Genomic DNA, 7,500 nt, shown 5'->3' on the forward strand with positions numbered 1-7,500 from the left:
TTTTTTTCCTTTCACACAGTGTGGGGTTGGCGGCGGCGGGGGGGGGGGGGGGGAGAAAGCATGCAACTTGGTTGACGTCGCCTGGTCAACTCGCATCGGTTTTCCGTCCCCATCACTGTAAGGAGCAACCGCGACCAGCGTAGCCAAACAGGTCGACCAAAGCTTTCGGCGCTCGCACGGAGAGGTGATGCCAGCCGGCGTGCGTCGCCTAACTTGGACAAAATTCTGGGCACGCACTTTTCGTTTGAGAATAGGACATACATGTAGTGCAACCCAAGGAAACCAGGCGACGCCGCCACAATCTGCGCCTGACAGACAAAGATAACCGTTCACAAGGAGCCTTGTTATTTCGCACCAAGTCTTTTGCGGGCATAGTTTCTTTCTTTGACATGTATATCTGTATGAAGGTCGGCTTTGCTCTGCCATCGCAGCCTCCCTTCTTTGCTTTTCTCACTGTACCAACAGACATGTCATAGACTTTGGTTTTTTTTTCATTAATTCTTTTCCTGTGGGTGTGGTGTGCCTCCGCACCCCCCAATCTGTTCCAAGGCCTTGTTTTCTCTCGCTCGCCAAAACACTTTGTCTGTTTTCACAGCCAGTCTACCGGCCTAGACCCAACTGTGCGATATTTCAGAGCCGGCAACAGAGCATGGAAAGTCCGCCAGATTTACCCTTAAATGCTCATAAATGACTTCCAGGCACTCTTCGGAAGGTCTTTTATTTCAAAAGAAGGTCCTTCCTTGAGGGAGCACTTCTTCGGCCACTTTGCAAGTGCAACCGCTGCCAGCAAAAGTTCTGAAAATCGAGTTCCCGAAAATCTCCGGGTACCCCGCCAACCCCCAGCCACCCGAATCGCAAGTGTCAATTCGGCGGGTTGCCTGCCGGTAGTCCTTCCGAAAATGAGGCGCCAAATCGCCGCAACGGCCATTTTTCATTTCGGCATCGGGACTTCCGACGGCAACTGATTAACTAGCCCGGGGACTAGAGCGGCAGCAAATGCAACGTGCCCTCTTGGCGGGAGCAACTTGACCGCCCCCGTGGGGAAAGGTCAACTCGGGGCCCGGGAAAGTCGCCGAGTCCGACCCCATACACTTCCATGAGTTGGGGGTTTTGGCCTTCCCGGCCCAAGGCTCGCCTTATTTCGGCCTGCACTTTCGGAAAAGGGTGCATTCCTTTTGGTTAATGATTTCACCAGCCCGGGTCTTAGCCTCTGCCCCGACGGCTAAGTCTTTTGGTTAATGATTTCCTGCGGCTGGGACTACCCTTTCCCCCGCCCTGCAGGCACCCGGGTCGGGAGGCCGTCGGGGGCACTTTCCGGGGCAAATCCGGACCCTTACGCAAGGGAGAGTGCGCCCCCCCCGCCTCGGCCGGGGGTCAGGCTGCCGCCTATTAAGCCCGACAGAAAACCCGAAAAATGGACGAAAATGGGAAAAAATCCCCATCCGAAAAAGGCTTAAAAGTCGGTTGGGCGGCAGCTAGGGTCGGTCTCTGCAGACCTGGAGGCTCGGGTGGACTCTTGGAATAAACGTCCAAGTCCCGACTTGCCACCTCCTACTACTGTGCAGATACCCCGCCAACCCCCAGCCACCCGAATGACAAGCGTCCGATCAGCGGGACGAATTTGACAACTCTGGCCGGACCTCTGGAACTCCATCCCGGGTAACCGGGGCAAATTTTTCCGCTTGATCGCCCTTCCACTGGTTAACCATTTGCCCTTTCGGACTTAGTCTCTGGACATTATTCGACGGATTTTCTGGTTAACCATTTGCCCTTTCGGACTTAGTCTCTGGGCATTATTTTCGACTTTTTGGTTAATGATTTCACACTTTTTACTTACTTTTGCGCTTTTTGGTTAATGATTACTCTGCTTACTGGTTAATTATTTGCCCTTTCGGACTTAGTCTCTGCACATTATTTTCGAGTTTTTGGTTAATGATTTCACACTTTTAACATATTTTTGCGCTTTTTGGTTAATGATTACTCTGCTTACTGGTTAACCATTTGCCCTTTCGGACTTAGTCTCTGCACATTATTTTCGAGTTTTTGGTTAATGATTTCACACTTTTAACATATTTTTGCGATTTTTGGTTAATGATTACTCTGCTTACTGGTTAACCATTTGCCCTTTCGGACTTAGTCTCTGGAGATTATTTTCGAGTTTTTGGTTAATGATTTCACACTTTTTACTTACTTTTGCGATTTTTGGTTAATGATTTCACACTTTTTACTTACTTTTGCGATTTTTGGTTAATGATTACTCTGCTTACTGGTTAACCATTTGCCCTTTCGGACTTAGTCTCTGCACATTATTTTCGAGTTTTTGGTTAATGATTTCACACTTTTAACATATTTTTGCGCTTTTTGGTTAATGATTACTCTGCTTACTGGTTAACCATTTGCCCTTTCGGACTTAGTCTCTGCACATTATTTTCGAGTTTTTGGTTAATGATTTCACACTTTTTACTTACTTTTGCGATTTTTGGTTAATGATTTCACACTTTTTACTTACTTTTGCGATTTTTGGTTAATGATTACTCTGCTTACTGGTTAACCATTTGCCCTTTCGGACTTAGTCTCTGCACATTATTTTCGAGTTTTTGGTTAATGATTTCACACTTTTAACATATTTTTGCGATTTTTGGTTAATGATTACTCTGCTTACTGGTTAACCATTTGCCCTTTCGGACTTAGTCTCTGGAGATTATTTTCGAGTTTTTGGTTAATGATTTCACACTTTTTACTTACTTTTGCGATTTTTGGTTAATGATTTCACACTTTTTACTTACTTTTGCGATTTTTGGTTAATGATTACTCTGCTTACTGGTTAACCATTTGCCCTTTCGGACTTAGTCTCTGCACATTATTTTCGAGTTTTTGGTTAATGATTTCACACTTTTAACATATTTTTGCGCTTTTTGGTTAATGATTACTCTGCTTACTGGTTAACCATTTGCCCTTTCGGACTTAGTCTCTGCACATTATTTTCGAGTTTTTGGTTAATGATTTCACACTTTTTACTTACTTTTGCGATTTTTGGTTAATGATTTCACACTTTTTACTTACTTTTGCGATTTTTGGTTAATGATTACTCTGCTTACTGGTTAACCATTTGCCCTTTCGGACTTAGTCTCTGCACATTATTTTCGAGTTTTTGGTTAATGATTTCACACTTTTAACATATTTTTGCGATTTTTGGTTAATGATTACTCTGCTTACTGGTTAACCATTTGCCCTTTCGGACTTAGTCTCTGGAGATTATTTTCGAGTTTTTGGTTAATGATTTCACACTTTTTACTTACTTTTGCGATTTTTGGTTAATGATTTCACACTTTTTACTTACTTTTGCGATTTTTGGTTAATGATTACTCTGCTTACTGGTTAACCATTTGCCCTTTCGGACTTAGTCTCTGCACATTATTTTCGAGTTTTTGGTTAATGATTTCACACTTTTAACATATTTTTGCGCTTTTTGGTTAATGATTACTCTGCTTACTGGTTAACCATTTGCCCTTTCGGACTTAGTCTCTGCACATTATTTTCGAGTTTTTGGTTAATGATTTCACACTTTTTACTTACTTTTGCGATTTTTGGTTAATGATTTCACACTTTTTACTTACTTTTGCGATTTTTGGTTAATGATTACTCTGCTTACTGGTTAACCATTTGCCCTTTCGGACTTAGTCTCTGCACATTATTTTCGAGTTTTTGGTTAATGATTTCACACTTTTAACATATTTTTGCGATTTTTGGTTAATGATTACTCTGCTTACTGGTTAACCATTTGCCCTTTCGGACTTAGTCTCTGGAGATTATTTTCGAGTTTTTGGTTAATGATTTCACACTTTTTACTTACTTTTGCGATTTTTGGTTAATGATTTCACACTTTTTACTTACTTTTGCGATTTTTGGTTAATGATTACTCTGCTTACTGGTTAACCATTTGCCCTTTCGGACTTAGTCTCTGCACATTATTTTCGAGTTTTTGGTTAATGATTTCACACTTTTAACATATTTTTGCGCTTTTTGGTTAATGATTACTCTGCTTACTGGTTAACCATTTGCCCTTTCGGACTTAGTCTCTGCACATTATTTTCGAGTTTTTGGTTAATGATTTCACACTTTTTACTTACTTTTGCGATTTTTGGTTAATGATTTCACACTTTTTACTTACTTTTGCGATTTTTGGTTAATGATTACTCTGCTTACTGGTTAACCATTTGCCCTTTCGGACTTAGTCTCTGCACATTATTTTCGAGTTTTTGGTTAATGATTTCACACTTTTAACATATTTTTGCGATTTTTGGTTAATGATTACTCTGCTTACTGGTTAACCATTTGCCCTTTCGGACTTAGTCTCTGGAGATTATTTTCGAGTTTTTGGTTAATGATTTCACACTTTTTACTTACTTTTGCGATTTTTGGTTAATGATTTCACACTTTTTACTTACTTTTGCGATTTTTGGTTAATGATGACTCTGCTTACTGGTTAACCATTTGCCCTTTCGGACTTAGTCTCTGGAGATTATTTTCGAGTTTTTGGTTAATGATTTCACACTTTTTACTTACTTTTGCGATTTTTGGTTAATGATTTCACACTTTTTACTTACTTTTGCGATTTTTGGTTAATGATTACTCTGCTTACTGGTTAACCATTTGCCCTTTCGGACTTAGTCTCTGGAGATTGTTTTCGAGTTTTTGGTTAATGATTTCACACTTTTTACTTACTTTTGCGATTTTTGGTTAATGATTTCATACTTTTTACTTACTTTTGCGATTTTTGGTTAATGATTACTCTGCTTACTGGTTAACCATTTGCCCTTTCGGACTTAGTCTCTGCACATTATTTTCGAGTTTTTGGTTAATGATTTCACACTTTTAACATATTTTTGCGATTTTTGGTTAATGATTACTCTGCTTACTGGTTAACCATTTGCCCTTTCGGACTTAGTCTCTGGAGATTATTTTCGAGTTTTTGGTTAATGATTTCACACTTTTTACTTACTTTTGCGATTTTTGGTTAATGATTTCACACTTTTTACTTACTTTTGCGATTTTTGGTTAATGATGACTCTGCTTACTGGTTAATTATTTGTACTTTCGGACTTGGTCTCTGGACATTATTTTCGAGTTTTTGGTTAATGATTTCACACTTTTAACATAATTTTGCGCTTTTTGGTTAATGATTACTCTGCTTGCTTGTTACTGATTTCCCCTTTCGGACTTGATCTCTGGCCGTTCTTTTCGACCTTTTTGGATGAGGTTTCCACACTCTGAAATTATTTTGGGCTCACTGATTAGGCGAGATCAAGGGGGCATGCCTGGGCACTTTGGGCTCAGTTTGGGAAGGCGGCGTCCGTGTGCTCCTCCGCCCTTCCCGCACTTGCGGCTAGGTTTGCCAAACTGCGCTGACCCGCAGCCCTGCCTTTTTGCCCACGGCACACGGAACGACTCAAGTCTGGCTCCGTTCCAGGCCGTTGCCTCCGGCTGCCCGCCGTCCGGCCGGCCTGGGACGTACCCCGGCTGACGGCGCCGGAGGCCCTCTAGCAGCCACCGGTGCCGCGGGCCAATGGGTCCGGGCGTTCCGGAGCTATCGGTGGGGAAGTGCTCTCCCCTTTTCCTGACGCCGTTCGCCCGAGCAGAGGTGCAGCCTGACGGGACTGCTGTCGCCTTCCGCGGCGCACCGGCCCCTTTCACCTGCCGTCGACCGCGCGGAGCTCGGACCTCCCTCCCCGAAGTTATGGCCCCGGCGCCGGAGGGTGCCCGGGGCCGGGCATTCAGCGGGGTGAGTCTTCACCTTCCCGGTCAGCCTGCGGGGTCGGTGCGCCGGCACTCGACGCCGGAGGGTCCCCTCTTTCCGTAGAGCCCCGCCCGGTGCCGATCGGCCGGCGGATTGCGGAGCGAACCGCGCCTGACCGACGGGCCTCGGAAACCCGTTGCAGTCGACCGGGGGGGAACCGGACAGCGGGACGAGGTGCCGATTCCACCCGCAGATTCGATCCCGAAATCCCGCGGGATTCGGCGGTCCGACCCGACAGATTCAAACGTCGCCCGGGCGGCCCCCAGCGGTCGGGCCGGCCTGGTTCCGCCACCGCCCGATGCCCCTCGCCCCCGGCTACCGCCGGCCGCGCAGACCGAGCGAATGCGGCCGGACGTCCGGCGGCAATCGGCCGGAAAGCGGTATGGCCATTTCCTACTGTCCCTCGGACGGGCAGAGGGGCGGCGCCGGGGCACTCGCGGACCAGGCCGCGCCCCTCCGAGCCCTACCGCCTGCCGTCGACCGCGCGGGGATCGGACCTCCCTCCCCGAAGTTATGGCCCCGGAGCCGGAGGGTACCCGGGGCCGGGCATTCAGCGGGGTGAGTCTTCACCTTCCCGGTCAGCCTGCGGGGTCGGTGCGCCGGCACTCGACGCGGGAGGGTCCCCTCTTTCCGTAGAGCCCCGCCCGGTGCCGATCGGCCGGCGGATTGCGGAGCGAACCGCGCCTGACCGACGGGCCTCGGAAACCCGTTGCAGTCGACCGGGGGGGGGAACCGGACAGCGGGACGAGGTGCCGATTCCACCCGCAGATTCGATCCCGAAATCCCGCGGGATTCGGCGGTCCGACCCGACAGATTCAAACGTCGCCCGGGCGGCCCCCAGCGGTCGGGCCGGCCTGGTTCCGCCACCGCCCGATGCCCCTCGCCCCCGGCTACCGCCGGCCGCGCAGACCGAGCGAATGCGGCCGGACGTCCGGCGGCAATCGGCCGGAAAGCGGTATGGCCATTTCCTACTGTCCCTCGGACGGGCAGAGGGGCGGCGCCGGGGCACTCGCGGACCAGGCCGCGCCCCTCCGAGCCCTACCGCCTGCCGTCGACCGCGCGGGGATCGGACCCTCCTCGCCGAAGTTATGGAGGTAGGACCGGGAGGCTGCCCAGGGTCGGGACTTCAACCGGCTGCCGCCACCCTTTCCCGCCTGTCCCACGGGCTCGGAGATCCAGGCCCTGCAAAGACCCTCCGGTCGCCACCCGACAGGTGCTTTACCGGAGAAATCGTAAACCGGCGTCAGGGCCGGACCTGTCCCGCAGAGGGCAGCCTGCGCCCTTATGCTTTCCCTTTTGCTTTGGCCCCGCAGTAGCAAATGGTTCACCGATAAGTCGGGAACCCACACGCCCGGCCCCACCCGCCCATCCTTCCGCAATGCATCGCCTAGACACACGCACCAAGGGCGCTCTCCTTCCCCCGCCTCCCACATCCCACAGGATGTGCCCTCAGACCACGGCGCCCACACAACCACCCACCCACCCAACCTTCCTAAACACGCCGGCAAACATGCATACAAACACGGCCACCTTCGCAAATTCACCCCCACGCCGACTATTAAGCCCGGCAAGACTCATTGCAGCCAACCGCGGCCAAAAGTTGAAGTGACAACTCATTAACCAATTTACAACATTTGGACAACTGATTAACCAGACTCTTTGTCAATCTGACGACGGGGGCAAATCATAAACCGGTTCTGCCC

The sequence above is a fragment of the Heterodontus francisci genome, unplaced genomic scaffold (genome assembly GCF_036365525.1).
Source record: "Heterodontus francisci isolate sHetFra1 unplaced genomic scaffold, sHetFra1.hap1 HAP1_SCAFFOLD_776, whole genome shotgun sequence".
Lineage (NCBI taxonomy): Eukaryota > Metazoa > Chordata > Chondrichthyes > Heterodontiformes > Heterodontidae > Heterodontus > Heterodontus francisci.